This window comes from Phacochoerus africanus, chromosome 4, assembly GCF_016906955.1.
Source record: "Phacochoerus africanus isolate WHEZ1 chromosome 4, ROS_Pafr_v1, whole genome shotgun sequence".
Lineage (NCBI taxonomy): Eukaryota > Metazoa > Chordata > Mammalia > Artiodactyla > Suidae > Phacochoerus > Phacochoerus africanus.
Window position 1 is genome coordinate 142,002,894 of NC_062547.1, and position 24,055 is coordinate 142,026,948.

General features: G+C 44.7%; 1 protein-coding gene across 1 annotated transcript in view; it reads right to left on the reverse strand.

Annotated features, from left to right (window-relative positions):
- PFDN1 (prefoldin subunit 1) overlaps window positions 1-24,055 on the reverse strand; it is a 66,646-nt gene that overhangs the window by 2,733 nt on the left and 39,858 nt on the right. The gene's annotated exons all lie outside the window — the stretch shown is intronic.

Consider the following 24,055-nt stretch of genomic DNA (forward strand, 5'->3'; position numbering starts at 1 on the left):
TCTAGCTATATTTCAATAGTTCCTGTTTCATCCTCAAATATACCAAAGCCCAGAAGACCCTCATAATCAAAACAGGACCAAAACATCTGGTGTGGATTGAAATGTATCTCACACAGAAAGACAGGCTGCAGTCCTGATCCCCAGTACCTGTGAAGGCGACCGGATTTGAAACAGGGTCTTTGCAGATGGAACCAAGAGGAGCTCATACTGGATTAGCAGAGACCCTAAATCCAATGATCAGTGTCCTTCCAAGAAGGCCACATAAAGACAAAGAGACACACAGGGAGAATGCCATGCACTGATGAAGGCAGACAGTGAAGGGGTGACCCTGCCAGATTACGGAGGCCAAGGATGGCCCCCAATTACCATAAGCTAGGAAGAAGGAAGGAAGGGTTCTTCCCTGGACCCTCCAGAGGGACCATGGCCCTGCAACACCTTGATTTTGAACTTTCAATCCCAGGAACTGTGGAAAAATACATTTCTGAAATTCCCTTTGTGGCGCAGCGGAAACGCATCCGACTAATATCCATGAGGATGCGAGTTTGATTCCTGGCCTTGCAAAGTGGGTTGGGGACCCAGCATTGCTGTCAGCTGTGGTGTCAGCTGTGGTGTAGGCTCAGATCCCAAGTTGCTGTGGCTGTGATGTAGGCCGGCAGCCACAGCTCTGATTAGACCCTAGCCTGGAAACTTCCATATGTCTCGGGTGCAGCCCTAAAAAGCAAAAAAAAAAAAAAAAAAAAAAAGAAGAAGAAAAGAAAAAATAAATTTCTGTTGTTTTCAATTGCCGAGTTTGTGGTAATCTGTTATGCAGCCCTAGTCCACCAACACAGCACCTGAAATGAGGGATGCTCCCAGAGACAAAATTTATCCCAAGTTCTTCTAGACCCATAGCTTCTGCCCACACTGAGTCACAGAAGCCTAGCTAAGAACCCCTGAAATTTCCTATGCTGGGATTGTACTTTTCCCAGAAATGCCTGTGGTAGAATTGACCCAAATACAAGTGAGACCATCAGAGAGAATGGAGAAAGTGAAGGAACCAATGATTAAGTTAAATTTTTTCTTCCTTGAATGTCCACAGCTTCTTAAAACCACTAGTCATGTCGGAAACTCTACGGACCCTGATCTTCCCCATTCCTGTAAATACCACCCCGTTCCTGCAGCTGCTCAAGACACAAGCTTTGCCATCATCCTGCATTTTCTTTCTTCCCCATCTGACATCCAACTAAGCAACGGATCCTGCTGGTGCGATCTCAAAACGGACCCCGACTCGGACCTTAATGAACAGCGTCCTAAGTGGTCTGCTTTCTTCTACCCTTGACCCCCTTCAGTTTCTTGGCCACACAGTGGCCAGAGTCATCTTTGAACATTTAAAACTCTCCAATGGCGTCCTCTCTCTTGCAAAACAAAAGGCAAAGCCTTTTCAAAAAGCTCTGTCTAGTTTTGGAGTTGTGGTTCAGCGGTAACAAACCCAACCAGTATCCATGAGGATACGGGTTCAATCCCTGGCCTCACTGGGTGGTTAGAGATCCTGCATTGCTGTGGCTCTGGTGTAGGCTGGCAGCTGCAGCTCTGATGAGACCCCTAGCCTAGGAACCTCCATGTGCCAGAGGTATGGCCCTAAAAAGACCAAAAAACAAAAAAACAAAACAAAACGAAGTTATGCATAGGTTTTTTTGCTTTAGGGGTGTACCTGTGGCACATGGAGGTTCCCAGGCTAGGGGTCTCATCAGAGATGCAGCCACGCCAGATCTGAGCTTCATCTGAGGCCGACACCACAGCTCATGGCAATGCCAGACCCTTAACCCACTGAGCGAGGCCAGGGTTCGAGCTCGCAACCTCATGGTTCCTAGTTGGATTCACTTCCACTGCTCCACGACGGGAGCTCCAGCAACATAGTCCTGCTCTTCGCTAACTCTCTGACCTCCCCTCCCTCCCGTGGCTCCCTCTCCCACTCATTTAGCTCTGGGCACACTGGCCTCCAACCCATCAGGCGCGCTCCTGCCTATCCTTTGTCCTGGGGTCTATGGGTAGGAACCCCCGTCTCCAGAGAGCCGCGTGACTTGCTCCTTCGCCTCCTTCAGATCCTTCTCAAAGGTCACCTTGTGGGAAAGGCCTTCTAGATCACAGGCAGCCCACGCTCTATCCTCCTCACCCTGATTTTCCTCCAGAGTGCCCAAGGCCCCCTGAAGCCGTATCTATCTGCCTGCCTGCCTGCCTGCCCTCGCGAGAAGAAAGGGTCCCTGAGGGCAAGACTGTGTTCTCCTCCTCGACGCGGGCCCGGTGTCTGGAGGCACGGCTGGTTCACGACAGGAGCTCAGCACGTGCTGCACACACGTACCCGCCGCGGGGAAAGGACGCCTGCCTGATGGCCCCGCACGCGCGCCTTCTCGCGTCCTCTCCGCTTGCGGAACGAGGACCGCCCGCCAGAGGGCGCGACGGCAGAGGCCGACCACACTCCTCCTGCGGGGTGGTTGTCGGGGTTTGGCCCTGCCCTCTGACCTCTGCCCCTAGACTCAAGCTCGGCCCTCACGGATCCCGATGGGCATCCGAATCTTGCTCCCACAAACAGGCCCTAAGAGTCAACCCATGACGCTATAGAACAAACTGTCCGAAGTTCCTGTGTCCTGGGGTGGGAAGTCCCGCTCCAGGTGCCATCACGTCGGAGCTGCTGCCACGACAAGGGGGCGATGTTTGCTACGGAAACTCCGGGAGGCGCTTAACCCCCCCCCCCACCACCACCAGGAGCCCCAGGAAGGCCTAGGCGCACTTCCGCCTCGCCGAGGGACCGCCCTCCAATCCCCGTTCCTAGGAAGTTCTCTAGTGCCTTCCAACCACAGAGCTCTGGGTACAGCCACTCTCTCGTGTGGCCTGGTCCTGACGTCCAATTCTGAGGTTTCCTGTAGGGCTCGGCACGACCAGGGAGGTGACATGGTTGGAGCTACCGCGCATCAGCCTGAGGTTCCTCTTTCCGGGCATCGGACTGAGGAGCTGGTGTTTCATTCCCATCCTCTCACAGAGGAAAGAGGCCAAGTCTAGAACTTTGCTGACATGACACAATCTCTCAGACAGACTCCCGAGGTAATTCATCTCGTGACACTATCTCTAGAGACTTTTTTCTTTTCTTAGGAACTTTGCCTCTCTCTCGTTCTCTAAAGTAGTTTTGGTTTGTCTGTCATTTCTTAGGGTGTAGAAAAGTTTCCCCCCTCACTTTTTATTCCCCCATTTGTAAAATGAGGATTTAGACAACCCCGAATTACAAACCCGAGGGCCTCCCTGGGTCTCCTGCTCGCTCAGTTCTGCAGAGCCCTACGACGGCCAGAGGGGCCAGCGGGCCTCACGGAGCAAGCTCAGCTAGTGGCCAAAGGCGCTGAAGGCTGAGCAGGCACGTCTTGGCAGGTGGGGTGAAATGTGAAGGCAGCAGGAGGAAGAGAAAAACAAAGGCAAGGCGGGGGCCCAATGAGAGAAGTTAGAAAGGGAAATGAGACAGAGCTGGGCAGAGCCCCGAAAGTGCAAGTGCTGTGACGGCCTGAGTGGGTGTGGAGTGCTCACCACAGGCAGGAAAGACAGGCCGAACCGGACCGGAATTGGTACAAAAGAAACAAGGGAGCCGAGGGTGCTCGTCCACTGTTGAACTCATCTGGGCACATCTACTTCACTGTCAAGGACACAACTGGGCTGCAACGGAACTGCTAAGCTGCACGTGGCTGGGAGACAAGCTCAAAGAATGGGAAAGCAATTTTACGCGTGGAGCAGGAGAATAAAAAGAAATCTCAACAGGGGTTACTGTCTTTTAACAAATGCTTTCCAGACATCTTCCAGCGGTCCCTCTCCTGAGAGACAGGCACACAAGACTTGGATCACCTGAGCACTGACCTTGTTTCTCCTCCCAGATGTTCTTTCATGTGCTAAAGAGACTCTGCCGCTGCCACAGTAGGGGTCAGACTCCCGAATCCCACTTATGATCCCCTGCTCAATCTACCCAAGACAAACCTCTATGCTACGCATACGCGAGCATTTCCTCTCAATGACAATGTTTAGCCTTTTAGGCCCCTAGAGTTCATGAACACATAGGTTTCCCTTATGTCCCAGAAAAAGGCCCGTCCTCAGACAACCTGAGGAAGAAAGTTCCTAAGTTCAGAGCAAGAAGGGGCAATGTTCCCATGTATATGGCAGACGGAGATCAGGCCTCCTCCAAAGAGGTATTACATTTGTGGGCACCAAGCTTAAAAGGCATAAGACAAGCCAATAAATCATGTCAAGTGATAAACACATGACGTAGGTAGGGACATTTGGCTCAGAGAAGATTCAAGGGAGAAGGAACCCAACTACGACCTTCCACATCCAGAGCGATGGCTCTCTTAAAGTGTGGCCCCCAGACCAGCAGCATCGGCAACACTGGGGAACTTGTTAGAAATGCACATTCTTGGGCCCCAAGCCAGACCCACTAAATCAGAAACTCTAGGGATGGCACCTGGCAATGTGTTTTCACAAGCCCTCCAGGCAAGTCTGCTGACGTCCAGTGAATTTTGAGAACCTCGTTCAGAAGTGGAAGTCACCAAACGTTTTCTATGCAGGGCCAGACAGTAAATAGTCGAGGTTTTGTGGGGTTGTTTCTATCACAACTATTCAACTCTGCCACTGCAGTGCAGAAGCAACAAAGAAAATACATCAACAAATGGGCATAACTGTGTTGTAAAAACGCAAAAACAAATGAGCCAGACCTGGCTGGCAGGGTATGGTTTTCGAACTTCTGTTCTTAAAAAAGAGCGAGCCTTCAAAAGGAGCACTGAATCTAACCGGCAGAGGTTTTCTCTTCCAATGAAAACTGCCTCATCAAAGGATAAATTTCCATTCATTCATCCAAGCCTACTGCCAAATGATGGCTCCTCTTTTTTCCCTCCCAAACCCCTGGTTCTTGAAATCAGTAGCATCATGGGGTGCCACCCTCTTCCGCCCTCCTTGTTGCCTCGACCCATCAGTACCCTCGGTACTGCCCCTCATTCAGATGGCTCACTGTCTTTCTCTCCACGACTGCTGCCCCACTCAAGGGGACTTCAACAAGACTGAAGATGAGCCATCCAATACCGTGACCTCCTCTCCCCTCACAATTTTCACCTGGGCCACCCAGACCACGGCCGTACCAAGACATCCTGAACCACCAGGAACAGCAGCTCCCCCAGAATTTCAGCTCCACTACCACTACTTCCTACTTTTTCAGCTTACTTCTATCTAGTAACTCTCCCTCCAGCACTTCTTCAACTTTGTCACTCAAGTTTTTCATGATCCACTCTGCTTCCATGCTTCTCCCTCCCACACACAGTCCACTATTTGTATTTATTCTGCTTGTGAACCCCCTTTGCTCCTCTCTCCCTCTGCGGGACTTACCTGGCAAAATGCCAACCCAAGCTAAACCAACCATCGACCATGACTGTCCCCAAATATGTTAGTACCCAAACAGCTGAATGCTGCTGGAGAAAAACACTTAACTGCGCTGCATGGTTTCACTTTACATGCGGAACCATGAATCTCAAATAGGCACTCACCACTATCCAGAAATTCTATTAAAACTTCCTTAATATAGTGACTTGTCTGCTCTCCAAATAACTCTTTCAGGCTTTATCTTGTCTCTTCAACTCTCCTGCACTCTCTCCTCCCCTCTCATTCCCAGCTCACAGAGAAGCGAGAAGCAATCTGATGAGAGCTCCATCTTTCTATGATCGAACCTGCTACTTGACCGACACCTGTACACACACGGGTTTCTTTCCCTGTTGTTAAAATAGAGGGTCAGCGCCTATCAAAACACAATCCCTCCATTTGGGTATTGATTCCATCTCCTCAAAAATTTTGTTCCCACAAAATTTTGTTTTCTTTCTTCTTAATCTTCAGTTTTGCTTTCTCCGCAAAATCCTTCTTGGCAAGGTGAGTCACTTTAAAAAAACACAGAAAACAAACCCCAAACCTGACCCCTTTCTCATCCCCACATTCCCCATAGTCACTGCCCCCGTTCTCTCCTCCCCTTCTTGAAAAATCTCTTGGACCAACTGTTGGGTAGCTGCTTCCACTTCCTCAAACCTCACCCGCCACGCTTCCCGTCTACTCCCCTGAACTGACTGCATGACTGCAGCCCAGGTCACCAATGATCTCTGTTGCCCAAAGCGGTGTTACGCTGTTCTCTTCTTGCTCAGCGCATTCTTACTCATCGATGGCATTCAACACACTTCCTCTCTTAGCTTTCGAGATCCCACACTCCTGCAGTCCTCTTACTCTCCTGCCCACTCCTTCCAAGTCCTCGTTTGCTGACAACGCCTCCTCCACTCAACGTCAAAATGTTGGCACTTTCTTAGAGGCTGTCCCAGAACTTCTATCCCTCTATCTCGGAAACCTCATCTAGCCTCACATCTTTAAACATCACTATGACTTCCGTATTTGTATCTCCGACCCAGACCTCTCCATAATTACAGATTTACACATCAAATTGCTTATAAAACATATCCCCCTGGAGTTCCTGTCGTGGTTCAGTGGTTAACGAATCCAACTAGGAGTCATGAGGTTGCGGGTTTGATCCCTGGCCTTGCTCAGTGGGCTGGGGATCCGGTGTTGCCGTGAGCTGTGGTGTAGGTCGCAGACGCAGCTGGGATCCTGCATTGCTGTGGCTCTGGCATAGGGCAGCGGCTACAGCTCCGATTGGACCCCTAGCCTGGGAACCTCCATATGCCGCGGGAGCGGCCGTCAAAAGGCAAAAAGACAAAAACAAACAAAACATATCCCCCTGGATGTTGAACCCAAACATAACACGTCTAAGACAAGCACACCTGATGTATAGTCACCCCAGGGCCTTCCAGTCTTCTCCATCTCAGTGAGTGGCAGTCATCCAACTGCTCAATTTAAAAACCACAGAAACAAAAAAATACAGAAAGCATCCCTGATTCTTCTCTTTTCCTCATATTCCATACCTCCTATCCAGCCATCAGTCTTAACTTACTTCCAAATATACCCTAAAACCACCCTCTTCTTTCTATACATCTCCACGGCTACCATTCTAGTCCAAACCTCCATCACCCTCGCCTAGATGTTTATCATGGATATTCCGATGAATAAATCAGGTTACTTTCTGCTCAGAACCCTTTAATGTCTTCCCATGATACTCTGAATCAAATCCGAACTCCTGGAGTTCCCACTGTGGCTCAGCAGTAACAAATCCAACTAGCATCCATGAGGACATGGGTTCAATCCCTGGCCTCGCTCAATGGGTTAAGGCTCAGGCACTGCCAAGAGCTGTGCTGTAGGTCGCAGATGTGGCTCAGATCTCACGTTACTGTGGCTGTGGCACAGGCTGGCAGCCTCAGCTCTGATTCAAACCCTAGCCTGGGAACTTCCATATGCTGCAGGTGCAGCCCTAAAAAAAAGATCCAAACTCCTCAACCTGGGCAATAAGGCCCTGCGTGATTTGAACTCTGCCAACCACTACAACTTTACTTCAGTTCTTTCCCCCTTTCACTTGTTTAAACAATTCCACCAACCTTTTTCCAACCTTAAGGCATTTGTATCATCTGTGCCCTCTACCTAGAATGTTCTTCCTTTGGATACTTTAAAGTGGCTAGCTGCTTCTTTTCATTCCAACCTTAGCTGAAATTTTACCTTTTCAGAGAGGCCTCCTCAAAAACTTTCTAAAATACCGCCTTTACTACATGATACTTTCTTGCTTATAGAGTGATTATCTGTATCTGAAAGCAAGCTCCGTAAAAGCAGGGATTTGGTCTGACTTGACTAATGCTTCATCGCAGCACCAAGAACTGACACACGGTGGATTTAACCAACAGTCACTGAGCACTCAATATATGTTAGTCCCAGAGAGCATCGACATCAGAGCGGTGAACAAGTTACTCCCTTATTCACAGCGATTACACTGCTGCAGGGCACACAGACATTGACCTATCATTGCAAGAGGGACTCTGAGGAAAAAGCACAGTGTCTGGTAGAGGAAACCCACCTGGTACAATCAAGGCACTCACACAAGTACTTCTGAACTGGCTGAGGATGAGTAGGACGTAATTAAGTGGAGAGTTGGCATGGGGAGAGCGCAATTCCAGGCAAATGGAGCAGCCTGTGCAAAGGGCACACGAAGCAAGGCATGTCTGGCACCAAACGACAGCCAGTGAGGCTGAAGTACAGAACGGGGGGAGTCGGGGAGACAGACGACATAGAAGGATGGGGCTGGGGAGGGTGAGTCAGATCATGCAGGGTCTTAAGCCATGTTAAAGATTTGGTATCAAAGACAATGAAAAACCACTGAATTTTAGGCATGAGTGACAAAAATAAAATTTCCACTGAAAACAAAAACCTTCTGACTGTAACACAGAGAATGAGTTAGACCAGAGCTTTTTGCAGAAAGCCCAGTGAATCACAAATGGGTAAGTGTGTGCAAGATCTAGATCCACTTCGTCCCTCAAGTGGCCGGGTGGGTTCAGGGCAGGCTAAGCCCCTCCCAGCAGCTGCCTCAGCCTTGCCTAGCCTTTGTCCACTTACCCTAACGAATCATGCCAATCTTGCTCTCTGGGTGTGTGATGGAAAATGCGTTGGAAGCGCTGGGGTAGAGAATACAAGTGTGAGCGCTGAGAAATCGATGAGGAAGCCAGTGCAATCATCTTAGAAGGACGTGACACTATTTAAGTGGTGGCAATGGAGACAGAGAATAGATTTAAGAAATATTCTGGAGAAAAATCAACAAAAGGACTCCACCAAGTCCTTCACCATGACCTTCATTATTTATCAGAACTTGGCGGGGGAGAGTAAAGAATACTCCCAAATGGACCAGGTTTGAAGGGAAGGTTATAAATTTAGTTTTAGACATGCTGAATTTAAGATCCCTGTGAAACATCCAATTGAGAGGCGAGAGGAAAAACACACTGGGTTTGCAGTTCACAGAACCAGTCTAGGCTACAGCTATACTTTTGCATATAGGGAGTACTTGAAGCCCAGAAAAAGGTTGGACTTCCTAGAGAAACAATACAGAATACAGGACTTAGACTTATTAAAAACTGAACACTTAGTAAGATTGGAAGAAAAAAGAGGAAGCAGCCAAGAACACAAAAAAGGAGGGACACTGTGCCACAGACACCAAGAGAAGAGTCGTTCAGGCAAAAGGAGAGAGCACTAGAAATCACTGGATGTATTCAAGTAGGAACGATATGGCAGAAACGGTTGAAGGAAGGGGAGGGGGGTGCTCTATCAAGTGGCCTCTAGGATATCTTCCAATTTTAATAAGTCTATGGCTTTTTGAGACCCGACCCTAAAACTCCATGAAGGAAAATTACTTGGTATTTTAATTGTCACAGATGAGCCCTAAGAGCATGCATACTATAGTGTCAAGACAAATAATTTTACCTCCTGTCTACAAAGAAGACACTGAGCTTCATACAGGTCCAACACAAGGGGTGTAGAAGTATCAGTGTAATTACACCCAAGGAAATTATTAGGAGGGCTGAAATGCTACATTCAGAAAATAAAGGAGTAAAGAAAATGTCTTTCAGAGATCACACAATGCCACAGCTGAGAACTGTGTGTGGTATAAACGTACTAACAGTATGCTAAGTAGGACAAGGATTTGTCTGATTCAGGGCCTGAGGAAAAGAGATCAGAAAAAGGACGCACAAAGACCACTACCAATATCACAACCCTGGGGTCCCTGACTCCTTTCTAATACAAACCCAAAAAACTCCCCAAAATTAGAGTCCACACAGGACACTTTTCTAAGTTCCATTATATATGACAAACAAATGTATACAATACATACTAAAGAAATCTCATGAAAACAAATTGTATAAAAGCAAGATAGTTCCTAATACACATTATTTTTCCTGTGTTTCTCCAGGATCAGAAAGCCAAGTATTTCTCAATAAGTACTAGTAGGAGTTCTCATTGTGACTCAGTGGTTAACAAATCCGACTAGGAACCATGAGGTTGCTAGTTCCATCCCTGGCCTCGCTCAGTGGGTTAAGGATCTGGCGTTGCCGTGAGCTGTGGTGTAGGTTGCAGTCGCTGCTCAGATCCTGCGTTGCTATGGCTCTGGTGTAACCCAGCAGCTACAGCTCCGATTCGACCCCTAGCCTGGGAAACTCCACATGCTGCGGGTGCAGCCCTGGAAAAGACAAAAATAAATAAATAAATAAATAAATAAATAAGTACTATTAAAACTCTACAAGTCCTCCAAGCTTTACAGTATCAGTTTGCTTCAGTTTGCCCTATCCTTACAAGAAGAGCAAGAAGATCGAATCAGCAGTGCTTACTATGGAGTGTGGCCTGTAGGCACGGTAAAGGGGCAAGTGAATAAGGGTGTGCCTCCTGAGAGAGGAAGTAAGGGCGACACCTTGCATTCTTGGAAGTGGAGGTGTAACTGACTCACCTGTGGCGGCAAGACCAACATGCAAGAATGTGTGGCAAAAGCCTAAAGTCAGGCCACTCCTACTATGCTCCAAACAAGTCAAGAATTTCTATCTTCTTACAATTCAACAGCAAAAAGATATACGATCCAATTTAAAAATGAGCAAAGGGAGTTCCTGTCATGGCTCAGTGAAAACGAATGTGACTAGGATTCATGAGGATGCAGGTTCGACCCCTGGCCTCTGTCAGGGGGTTAAGGATCCGGCGTTGCCGTGATCTGTGGTGCAGGTAGCAGACACAGCTCCAATCTGGCTTTGCTGTGTCTCTGGTATAGGCCAACAGCCGTAGCTCTGATTCAACCCCTAGCGTGGGAACCTCCATAGGCTGCGTGTGCGGCCCTAAAAAGACAAAAAATAAAAATTAAGGGGGTTAAGGATTCTTTTTTTGGGGGGGGGGGTTCCTGTCTTTTTGCCTTTTCTAGGGCCACTGCCACGGCATATGGAGGTTCCCAGGCTAGGGGTCTAATGGGAGCTATAGCCACAGGCCTATTCCACAGCAACGCGGGATTCGAGCCGTGTCTACAACCTACACCAAAGCTCACAGCAATGCCGGATCCTTAACCCACTGAGCAAGGCCAGGGATCGAACCCGCAACCTCATGGTTCCTAGTCAGATTCGTTACCACTGAGCTACGACAGGAACTCCAAGGATCCAGTGTTTCTGCAGCTGTAGCACAGGTTCAATCCCTGGCCCAGGAATTTCCACATGGTCCAGGAACAGAAAACAACCCAAAACACACACACACACACGCAAATAAAAAATAAAAATGAACAAACGACCCTCAAATAAACATTTCTCCAAAAAAGATATATTAAAGGCCAATAAACATATGAAAAGGTGTTCAACATCACTGTTCACTGGGGAAATGCAAATAAAAACCACAATGAAATTCTACTTCATACCCACTAAGGAGGCTATAATCAAAAATAGGAAATAAGTGTTAGCAAAGACATGGAGACATCAGAACCCTCATATACTGATGGTCAGAAATGTAAAATGATGCAGCTGCTATGGAAAAGTTTGGCAGTTACTCAAGAAGTTAATAAAATTACTGTATGACTCAGCAATTCCAAACTCCAACGTATATACCAACCAAGAGAAATGAAAATAGGTGTTCTAACAAAAACCTGTGAATGTTGACAGCAATACTCATAATAGCCCCAAAGTAGAAATAACCCAAACTCCCATCAACTGATGAGCAGATAAACAAATGTGGTATACCCATATAATGGAATATTATTCAGCCATAAAAAGGAATGAATTACTGATATATGCTACAGCATATATGAACCTTGAAAACACTAAGCTAAGTGAAAGAAGTCAGACACAAAAGCCACATACTACCTTATCCATTTATACAAATATCCAGAACAGGCAAATCTATTGAGACACAAAAACAGATTAATGTTTGCCAGGTGCTAGGGAATGGGAAATGAGCAATGAACCCAACTAGTATCCATGAAGATACGAGTTCAATCCCTGGCCTTGCTCAGTGGGTTAGGAATCCAGCGTTGCCATGAGCTGTGGTGTAGGTCGCAGATGTGGCTCAGATTCTGAGTTGCTGTGGCTGTGACGCAGGCCAGCAACGGTAGCTCCAATTCGACCCCTAGCCTGGGAACTCCCATATGCCACAGGTGTGGCCCTAAAAAGCAAAAAGCAAAAAAAAAAAAAAAAAAGGTATTCTGGGAGAGCCAATGGACAAACAAGGGCAAGGAAACTTCTATGTGATCACTACTACTTTCCAATCGAGTAACATATTTATACAACTAAAAAAATAGAGATATGACAACCGGAAACTCATAAAAGGACCTGGAGACAGTGAAAACAAGTAAGAGCTCAAAGCCACTAAAAGCCCAGATGCGTGACTCATGGGCACCTCCTCTGCTGATTTATAGAGGTCATCAGAGGGCAAATTGAAAACTACAAACACATTCTAATATCAAAGAACTACTTATAAAACTTCCAAAAAGTCCTGACTTTCTTTTCATCAAGAAAAAGAAAACTCATAGTTTTACCTGTCTGTATCACCAGGAATTCGCTATTCTCTAAGCTAAACCTCTGGGTCAGACAAGCAACTCAGGGTCTTTGCTCATGGCTCTGAGTATTCTGAGGGGCACTGAGAAGTCAGATCACATCACATAGTGACACTTAGTGATCCAGGGTGACACAGGGGCTCATATCATAATGAAATCACTCTATAGACCAGACGTCACAGCTGCCACTTGTCCAACTCCACACCCACCCAAGTTACCATGGAACTGGTACAAACAGAATGTAGTTTAATATGCTATTAGCTCTGATCTAAGTAGCTGACATAACACCAATTAAATTTTAATGACACTGGAGTAATAAAAGAACATTTGGCATACTTCTCTTTGCAAACATGATTCAAGGGGTGGTTTTCCTTCTGCCTTTTCTTCCATTTCCAGATGCTAGGCCACTCAGAAGTCACTTCAAATCTCCTTAATCAAAGAACTGGTGTTTGGGGGGGTTATCATTTTATAAGAAAAGGACCACTTATACGAGAAGGATTAGCTACTGGGAGTATCCCCACGGCATAAGACTCCCCGTTTCTTTCAGAGTACAGGTGAATGACACAGTGACTGCAATCTGGACTCTTGGGTTCCCACTCTGATCTCCCTTCTCCTTCTGACTGATTCTGGTTGTGGCTCTGCGAACAACATGGGATCTCCATTTCTAAAATATAAGCAGAAGTCACAAAGTTTATGAGATGGCTTCACCACAGAATCCATGGCTATTAGGAAGTACGATAAGCAAGTATCACTAATTTGCTGGCACTTGCATATCCTTGAGCCCACTGACTAGACCCACCAATGTCTCTATTTATGCTACACATGGAAGGAGTCATCAGGCCCTCTGGCCACACTTGCAAGGTATATACTGAAGCTATTAACAATGGGTTCTTTAGAAATGGAAAGATATCCCATGTCTTAGACTAGAAAAATATTGTTAAAATGGCCATACTACCCAAAGCAATCTACAGACTTAATGTGATCCCTCTCAAATCACCCGTAACATTTTTCCTAGAACTAGAACAAATAATCCTAAAATTTGTGTGGAACCACAAGAGACACAGAATTGCCAAAGCAATCCTGAAGATAAAGAACAAAGCTGGAGGCATAACCCTACAAGACTTCAGATGATACCACAAAGCCAGAGAAACCAAAACAGTGTGGTACGGGCACAAAAACAGACATAACGATCAACGGAACAGAACAGACAGCCCCAAAATAAACCCACACACCTATGGGCAAGTAATCTTCAACCAAAGGAGGCAAAAATATACAATGGAGAAAAGACAGCCTCTTGAGAAAGTGGTGTTGGGAAAGCTGGACAGCTACATATAAATCAATGAAGTTAGAACACTCCCTCACAGCACACTCAAAAGTAAATTCAAACTGGCTTCAAGACTTAAATCTAAGACATTACACCATAAAGGTCCTAGAAGAGAACAAAGGCAAAATATTCTCTGACATAAATCATGCCAATGTTTCTTTAGGTCAGTCTACCAAAGCAATAGAAATAAAAGCAAAAATAAATAAATGGGACCTGATCACAGCAAAGGAAACCAAAAACAAAGTGCAAAGACAACCTATGGAAAAATACCTGCAAATGATGCAACCAGCAAGGGCTTAATTTCCAAAATATATAAACAGCTCATGGAGCTCCCACCGTGGCTCAGTGGTTAACGAATCTGACTAGGAACCATGAGGTTGCGTGATTCGATCCCTGGCCTCACTCAGTGGGTTACGGATCCGGCATTGCCGTGAGCTGTGGTGTAGGCTGCAGACACGGCTTGGATCCTGAGTTGCTGTGGCTCTGGCGTAGGCTGGCGGCTACAGCTCCGATTAGACCCCTGGCCTGGGAACCTCCACATGCCACGGGTGCAGCCCTAGAGAAGACAAACAAAAAACAGCTCATACGACTCATAACAAAAAAAACCCCATTTTAAAAATGGGCAGAAGACCTAAATAGATATTTCACCAAAGAAGATATACAAATGGCCAGTAGGCACATGAAAAAATGCTTGACACCATTAATTATTAGAGAAATGCAAATGAGGTACCTCCTCACACTGGTCAGAATGGCCATCATTAGTAAGTCCACAAATAACAAATGCTGGAGGGGGTGCAGAGAAAAGGGAACCCTCTTACACTGTTGGTGGGAATGTAAATTGGTACAACCACTATGGAAAACAATATGGAGGTTCCTCAGAAAACTAAATATAAAAAATAATTTTCACTGAGAAAAAAAAAGAAAGCTAAATATAGAACTAGCATATCATCCAGCAATTTCATGCCTGGGCATATATCCAGACAAAACTATAACTCAGAAGGTCCATGAGCCCCTATGTTCATAGCAGCACTATTCACAACAGCCATGACAAGGAAACCTCAACGTCCATCGACAGATGAAAGAATTAAGAAGATGTGGTACATACATAAAATGAAGTACTACTCAGCTATAAAAAAAGAATGAAATAATGCCATTCAGAGCAACATGGATGCAACCAGAGATTATCACACTAAGTGAAGTAAGTCAGAAAGAGAAAGACAAATACTATGTGACATCACTGACATGTGGGATCTAAAATATGACACAAATGAACTTATTTATAAGACAGAAACAGACTCACAGATGCAGAAAACAACCTTATGGTTACCAAAGGGGAAGCAGGGGGAGGGATAAATTAGGAGTTTGGGATTAGTAGATAGATAGAAACTACTATATATTAAATAAAGAACAAGGTCTTACTGTATAGTACAGGGAACTATATTCAATATCCTGTAATAAATCAAAATGGAAAAGGAAAAAAAAAAGGGTCCTTTGAATAAATATAGAAAGTTAGCTATTCTTACAGGATATCCTACAGCAGTTAAACTGAGTAAACTACATACATTTATTAGTGTGGGTAGAGCTTAAAAAAAGAAAGTTATTGAAAGACATGAACAATATGATGTCACCTGTTGAATATAAGATGGTATGAAATATGGAATGGAAAGACAAGCCTAAGGCCTGATAGTAGTTGCTTCTAGTGAATGGGAATGAGATGGAGGTAGAGCCAGGAGGGAAGTTATAAAGGAGACATTAATTTCAGTAGCATGGTGTTATTTTTGTTAAAAAAAAAAAAAAAAAAGTTACAACATGCCAACACTGGTTAATTCCAGTGCAAAGGTTTTTCCTTTTTGTTTTTGTTTTTTTATGGCTGAGCTCGTGGCATGCAAAGTTCCCAGGCCAGGGATCGAACCAGTGCCACAGTAGCAACCTAAGCCATAGCAGTGACAACACTGGATCCTTAACCCACCATGCTCGCCATCAGGGAACTCCACAAAAGTGTTTATTAAATTAGCTCTGTAGATTTGTGTATCTTTCATTTTTTTCCCAATTTAAAGGAAAAAAAAAAAACCTTTATAAGCATGTGGTGGCAATATGCTCAATCAGTAAATAGCTATTGAGCATCCATTGTATGCAAATAACAAAACCCTGCATTTAGCAAGTATTTACTACGTGCTAGTCACAATACAAGTGATTAAGGTGTGTACGTTGCGCCCCTCCAGTCTTCATCAGCTATAGTCCGGGCCTCCTCAATCTACTCCAAGGAAAACCAGTGACTTTTCTGATTGGTGTGTTTGGAAAAAGGAACTGCGGCTCTGCCAGGATCTGCCTGCTTGCAGAAGGCATACATTTTTTCCATAAGTTTTACAGATATGCTCTGGCTGCCTCTGCAGAGAGAAACCTGTGCTTGTCCCACACTTCCAGAGATTTGTTGGGTAAATTTATCTAACTTGTGTACTTACTTCTGGATCAGTATTATTAGAAAGCATTATCACTGCTGCACATTAAGACACAGCCTTCAACCAAATCTTTATCAGTAATAAAGATAAAATACATTTAAAATTTGTATATTGATCTGCCTGCCTTTCAGTTGATTCCATACTTAGCAGGAAATAAAGTGGCTATTTATTGTCCCTATCCATCAACCCTGTTGTTCTGGCTGTTTCACAAAGAGTATATGTAGGCTTAGAAACACTAAGTAATTTACCAAAGGTGGGTAGCAAGTGGCGGCGTCTGGGTTCAAATTTATATTCATTTGATTCCAGATCTCATACTCTTAATTATATCAAGGCGTTATGCTAAGCATATCAAAGCAAAGAAAAGCAGTACTAATTACTTGCTAAGAGTCTTTAAGATGAACTAAAAAAATATATATATATTCCAAAGGTTGAAGCTTTTCTGAATACATACCGAAAGAGGATAGGAACACGCACGTTTGTATCTGCGTATGTGTGAGTGCGTACAGGGAAGAGTAAAAGTACTCATTATTATAAAATCCTTTTAGGGAACTTTAACCTTCAAAACTAGTTCAGTAGGCATGTCTGCTTTCACCCATGTACGTACTCTCCTTCCTCAAATTTTACTCAAGACACCACAGATGGACAGCAGGGTTTCTCATCTCCTGCGCTTTAAATGCACTATGTTCAACCCCTCCCTGCACTGCGGTCGCACAGACAACAGGCTCGGCTCCGAGATGAACCTGGTGTCAGTCTCTAGTTCTGCCACCCCGCCCCAGAGGAGCCAAACCTGCTTCCCTCAGCACCCCAGGCCTGCCAGCTCTGGGATCCGTGCTAGTAAGGGAAAGCCATGGAAAGCCAACACAAAACCAAGGGCCTGCACAGCCCCCAGCCACGGCCCCTTCACAGCACCTGTCTTGGATCTACTTTAGAATATATCCAGATTGTGACCACTTCCAATGTCACCATCTTGGTCAGGCCGCCATCACTTTCTCACCCAGATATAATGCAGTAGCCCCCTAACAAGTCTCCTCGCCTCTACCCTTGCCCTCCAAACCTATTCTCAACAAAGCAACCAGAATGGTCCTTTAAAAATGTACATCAGCAGTTCCCATTGTGGCTCAGAGGGTTAAGAACCCAACTAGTATCCATGAGGATGCAGGTTTGATCCCTGGCCTTGCTCAGTGGGTTAAAGGATCTGGCGTTGCCACAAACCAGGGGTAGGTCACGGACAAGGCTAGGATCTGGCATTGCTATGGCTGTGGCGTAGGCCAGAGGCTATTCCGTTCAGCTTCTAGCCTGGGAACCTCCAATATGCCTAGGGTATAGCCCTAAAATGACAAAAAAATAAAATAAAATAAGAATAAAACTTAAATCAGATCCATGTCATTCTTCTATTCAAAAATCTCCCAAACTCTCAATTTTAGACCATAACCCCAAATCCTTAATACAGCCTACAGACCCTATGTAATCTATTCCCCGACATCTCTCTAATTTCATCTCTTACTATTTCTGCTCACCCAGCTCCAGCTGAACTGGCCTCCCTGCTGTTCTCCCAACTTGTGAATTATACTCTCATTCCCAGGTTTTTATACTTGCTGTTCCCTCTGCTTGGAAGCTGTTCCCCTAGATGTACACACAGCTTTCTCCCTCCCTGCAGGCCTCTGCTCAAGTATCACTTTATCTGAGAAACCTTCCCTGCCAACATTAAATAAAACAGCTTATACACTCCCACCATTCTCTGAATCTCTCTTTTTTTGGGGGGCCGCACCCGTGGCACATGGAGGTTCCCAGTCTAGAGGTTGAATCGGAGCTGTTGCCGCCGGCCTACGCCAGAGCCACAGCAACGCAGGATCCGAGCCGCGTCTGCGACCTACACCACAGCTCACGGCAACGCCAGATCGTTAACCCATGGAGCAAGGCCAGGGATCGAACCCGCCACCTCATGGTTCCTAGTGGGATTTGTTTCCGCTGAGCCACAAAGGGAACTCCATCTGTCTCTTCACTCTGTTTTCTTTTTAGCATTTATCAATTGTATTATTTGTGTATGATCTGCCTCCCCTTCCCATTCTCTGGAATATAAGCTCCACACCATAAGGGCCTTTGCTAATTATGTCTTCTTTGCCTGTAATAGTGCATGGACATAGCAAATAAACTATAGATTCCTTACTATATAAGACTGAAAGAACAAGAAGCCTCCACAGTTAGTCACAGCCCCAAAGTACTCTACATAATCAAGACACCCAGCAAACACTTGATGATACTTTTGTTTTTTTACACGCATATATTTCTTGTGGCCTGTCTAACAATTACTATTGGCCAAAACCTATGTCATGAATCTTAGAATTGTTTAGTCCTCCCAAAGGAAGAAAAGATCAATTGTAAGTGGAAAAGTGCAGCCTCTGATCTTGAGAGCATCCACATTTAAAAATTAAGGCAACTGGTTTTTTATAATTCAGTTCAAAACCTGATCCATTTTAAGATTTCAACTATAGGACCAGAAACTCCCTCTTGCTCCTATGTCTTCCACCACCTTTTGTTTGCTTCTCATGCCTTCTTTAGAGACAGAAGGGAGACACAGAGTCTGCATCAATGAAGGCTTTGAATTTGAATCCTAAAGAAAGTCTAGGCTCTGAGTGGAAAGTGATATTTTTCTGGTTTTATTTTGGGTTCTTTTTTTTTTTTTTTTTTTTGTCTCTTCAGGGCCGCACCCACGGCATATGGAGGTTCCCAGGTTAGGGGTCTAATCAGAGCAGGTGCTACCAGCCTATGCCACAACCAGGCCAGATCTGAGCCGAGATTGCAACCTACACCACAGCTCACAGCAACACCAGATCCTTAACCCACTGAGCAAGGCCTGGGATCAAACCCGAAACCTCATGGTTCCTAGTTGGATTGTTTCCCTGTGCCACGACAGGAACTCCTTTTCTTTCTTTTTTTCTTCTCTTTACTTCCTCCTTCCCTCCCTCTCTCTCTTTTTTTTTTTTTTTTTTGTCTTTTAGGGCCACATCCATGGTGTATGGAGGTTCCTAGGCTACAGGTAGAATCGGAGCTACAACTGCTGGCCTACCCACAGACACAGCAACGCAGGATCCAAGGCTCATCTTCAACCTACAACACAGCTCAGGGCAATGCCAGATCCTTAACCCACTGAGCAAGGCCAAGGATCAAACCCACAACTTCAGGGTTCCTAGTTAGATTTATTTCCACTGTGCCACGAGAGGAACTCCTCTTTTTTTTAATGGCCACATCTGTGGCATATGGAAGTTCCTGAGCTAAGGATTAAATCTGAGCCACAGCTGTGACATCAGATCCTTTAATCCACTGCACTGGGCCAAGGATCAAAACTACACCTTCACAATAACCAGAGCTGCTGCGTTCAGATTCTTAACCCACTGTGCTACAGGGGGAACTCCAAGTGATATTTTTCATAATAAATTTCTAGAGCTGATTAAGCTCAACCACAGATGACATCTGTCTTGAACTATCTGTGAAGATTTAGACCGCTGCCATATATGTTTTTCCATCAGAATCATTAGACTTCATCATCCATACAACACAGAGCATGTCTAAGACTGTGTTCTAAATTATACATTTGAGAAACTTTAGTTCAGTTAAAATGATTATGTATTTCATTAAATTAGGGAGTAAGGCAGGTTGGTGACTTAAGAAATGTCTGAAAGTGACAAGCGTTCCCGGGAATTCCTGTTGTAGCTCAGTGGTTAATGAACCTGACTAGGATCCTTGAGGACTCAGGTTTGATCCCTGGCCTCGCTCCATGGGTTAAGGATCCAGCGTGGCCGTGAGCTGTGGTGCAGGTTCCAGATGCAGCCTGGATCCCAAGTTGCTGTGGCTGTGGTGTAGGCTGCCAGCTGCAGGTCCAATTCAACCCCTAGCCTGGGAACTTCCATATGCTGTGGGTGCAGCTTTAAAAAGACAAAAAGACAAAAAAAAAACAAAACAAAAACGCAATCCATTTTTTTCTTTATTGCTCAAGTGGTCAGGCTCAGACCAAAAAAAAGACGGAGAGGAAGAAGAATTACACAAAGGAAAGGATTTGGAGAAAGGACTTCAGACATAAAAATCAATAAGCAATTTCAGAATATAAAAATCAATAAACCCTCAGGTGAGTCAACACAGAGTGCAAACACCAGAAAGAGAACTGAAAACTTGATCCAGTTTTCACACACTCCACTGCTGGGTAAATACATAGCAAGGGACAGGAAAGACACTGAAATCATTCCTTCAGTGATCTTCCACAGCTTTACACACAAGTACTAGACTGCTCTCTCTTCACAAAGTTATTTCTATTATTTGGAAGAAGTTAAGGCACAGAGAGGGCAAGACCCAAATCCATATAGAGGTTTATGCTAGTAATGTGGGTTAAAACTATTGGAATCCCATGTGTGCTTAATTTTATCAAACAACCTGACTGGGAATGCTGAGTTAGGTTAGGGGAGAGTACTAAAGAGATTTCCTTATTCTCACAATAACTCCTTCATTTCTTTCTTTCTTTTTTAGGCCAAACCTGCAGCATATGGAAGTTCCCAGGCTAGGGGTCGAATCGGAGCTACAGCTGCCGGCCTACACCACAGCCACAGCAACATGGGATCTGAGCCGCATCTGTGCCCTACACCACAGCTCATGGTAATGCCGTATCCTTAACCCACTGAGCGAGGCCAGGGATCGACCCTGCATCCTCGTGGATACCAGTCGGATTCGTTTCTGCTGAGCCACGACAGGAACTCCCAACTCCTCCATTTCTAACCACTATCTTCTCTGTCTCTCTCTCTCTCTCCCAGGCTAACACACACTTCCACTGTCAAAAGCATTTAAGACCACAATCGCCTGGTTAATCTCTAGAACAACCATTGAACAGAGCATGCTCTTTGAGCCCCCCAGCTCCGGCTCTCCACTCTAAGTGCATGTGGGTACGTGAGCCCTCTGGGGTTTGGGCAAAGAGAGAACTTAAACAATGTACTTGTTAGCACTTTAAACAAAACATCCATTCAATGAGAAAAGCACCAGGGCTCCTTCTGCCCTTTCTCCTTAGGAACTAAATTAAACAGATTACAGACAGTGGCAAGAGCTGGCCTTAGAACAGCATCCCCCTTATTTGTTATTTTTAGCAATTTAGTCTGACAACGCCTGACAACTAAACATGCCTAGAATAGCTAAAGGGAGGGGGATTATCAGATACTACCAGCAAAAAAACACTAGTCATCACTTCCTCCAACCCTAAGAAAGAATCATTTTCCATGTCTTTATAGCATCACACAGAGTTTGAGCTTTTAGAGTCTCATATAAAAACAGAGCACATATAAAACATCAGTGGAAACTGATAATGCTTCCTGACCTGGAGTACTGTTCCACCCTCATGTATTTTCTTAAAAACAAAAGCAGAATAAAATGAATTCAATTGCTTTACAAAAAGTTAGGAGTACAATGCATCTATCTCCATTCTGGAAAAGTTCCCTCACAAGATAATTATGTACCCAAAAGAATGGCTTCGTGAATAGTGATGGAATTCAAGTATTTTTATCATACTGGTGGCAGATGAGAGATTTGTTTAAAAATAAGATGAAGTGAAGTGGGAGAAAATCCTTTAATTAATCATAATTAGCAAGACAGCATCACCCATAGATATTATTTTGTTGTTGCTCTTGTCGATTTTTAGGGCTGCACCCGAGACATATGGAGGTCCCCAGGCTAGCAGTTGAATCGGAGCTACAGCCACCAGCCTATGCCAGAGCCACACCAGGTCTGAGCCACATCTGTGACCTACACCACAACTCACGGCAATGCCGGATCCTTAACCCACTGAGCAAGGTCAGGGATTGAACCTGTGTCTTCATGGATACCAGCCAGATTTGTTTCCACTGTGCCACAACGGGAACTCACCATAGATAGTATTTTTAAATGAAATAATGTAGTAAAAATGCTATGAAAAATAAATAAAATGGTAAAATAAAAATGGTAAAATCCTAAGCAGTGTAACTATCTACATATCGATTAAAATTCATTAAAAACATTCTATAAAATTTAGTAAGATGCCTATTAAAAAATGCCCAAGTACACTCAAGGAATTTAATAATTTATCAACATCTTCTGAACTTTTTTTCTCTTTTTTTGCCACACTCATAGCATACAGAAGTTCCCAGACCAGGGATCAAATCCAAGCCACAGCTACAATCTCTGTCACAGCTGCATCAACACCAGATCCTTAACCCACTGCCCCAGGCCAGGATCAAACCCTCACTGCCACAGAGACAACACTGGATCCTTAACCTGCTGTGCCAGAGTGGGAACTCCATTTTTTGCCACTATTCTAAGTGTCATGTATTTTATATGACAGCATAGGAAAAGGCACTATGAATGATAAAACAGTATATCCCTGGGTATGTTATTTTATTCATGTGGAGTTAATAAGCTATTATACAGTTGCTACGGTTGTGGCTGTGGCTGTGGCATAGGACGACAGCTGCAGCTCCAAATGGATCCCTAGCCGGGGAACTTTCATATGACATGGGTGTAGCCCTAAAAAAAGAAGAAAGAAGATAGAGAGATAGAGAGATAGAGAGATAGAGAGATAGATAGATAGATAGAAGAAAAGAAGAGGTGATGGCTAATATAAACTACCTTTAAGCCATCACACACATCTCTATAATTTCAGTAATTTAAGCAACTACTACAAATATATCAAAGGAAATAGTCACCTCGTATTACATTTTAGCTGGAAAAGCTGTAGGCAGACAACTGGTTTTATTTTAGCTGCAAAAATAGGATTCCAATTAACTTTTAAAATTAAGGTAATGATCTCAACTCAAAGGAAACTGTTTTTTTGTTTTGCCTCCCTCCATCTTTTGGTTTTAAGTGGGCATTTTTGCTCCTAAAGTGGCAATTCAGAAAAAGACCGAGATTGTCACGTTAAACTTAATAGAAGTGACCCTAGGTATCTTCTAGTCCAACCCCTTGTTTTACACATGAGGACCCTGAGGCTTAGAGTTCAGCAAGGGCTGGAATCCAGAACTCGTAACACAACAGAAGGTATTTAAATTAGTTCAGGATCATAAATGACCTGGAGATCTTTACTTACGGTTCAAGTATCAGTGTGGATCTTGATCTTTTGAGCTGACGTACACAGTGTGCTCATTAATACGGGTGTGGTCTTGTGCACACGGAGTACTGAACAACTCATTTCTTCTGGCCAGCATCTATTACTTCAGGTTAGAGAAGACCCATGATATAAAGATGGGTCAGAGTAAGAATCTAGGGTGAAGCAAAGTATACTGATGGAGTTCCAGTTGTGGCTCAGTGGAAAGGAATCTAACTAGTATTCACAAGGACATGAGTTCAGTCCCTGGCCTTGCTCAGTGGGTTAAGGATCCGGCATTGCCGTGAGCTGTGGTGGAGGTCACAGATGTGGCTCAGATCCCATGTTGCTGTGGCTGTGGTGCAGGCCAGCGGCTATAGATCCGATTTGACCCCTAGCCTGGGAACCTCCACGTGCCATGAGTGTGGTCCTACAAAAGACAAAACAAAAAGAAAAGTATACTGATTAATTTCACCTTACCATCTAGTTGCAAGAACAGGGAGGCATGTACTAAGATGAAGGAAAATTCAAATTCTAACTCACCACGAGAAATAATTCACTAGGCAGCCTGCAAATGACTGGAGGAACTCTCAAGCATGGGAGGGAGGAGGCTAGGGACAAATATTTATGGTTTGACACAGAAAAGTACAGACCATATAAAGCATACTGCAGTGAAGGCTGAGGTCAACAACCCTCTTAAGCATTCAAAG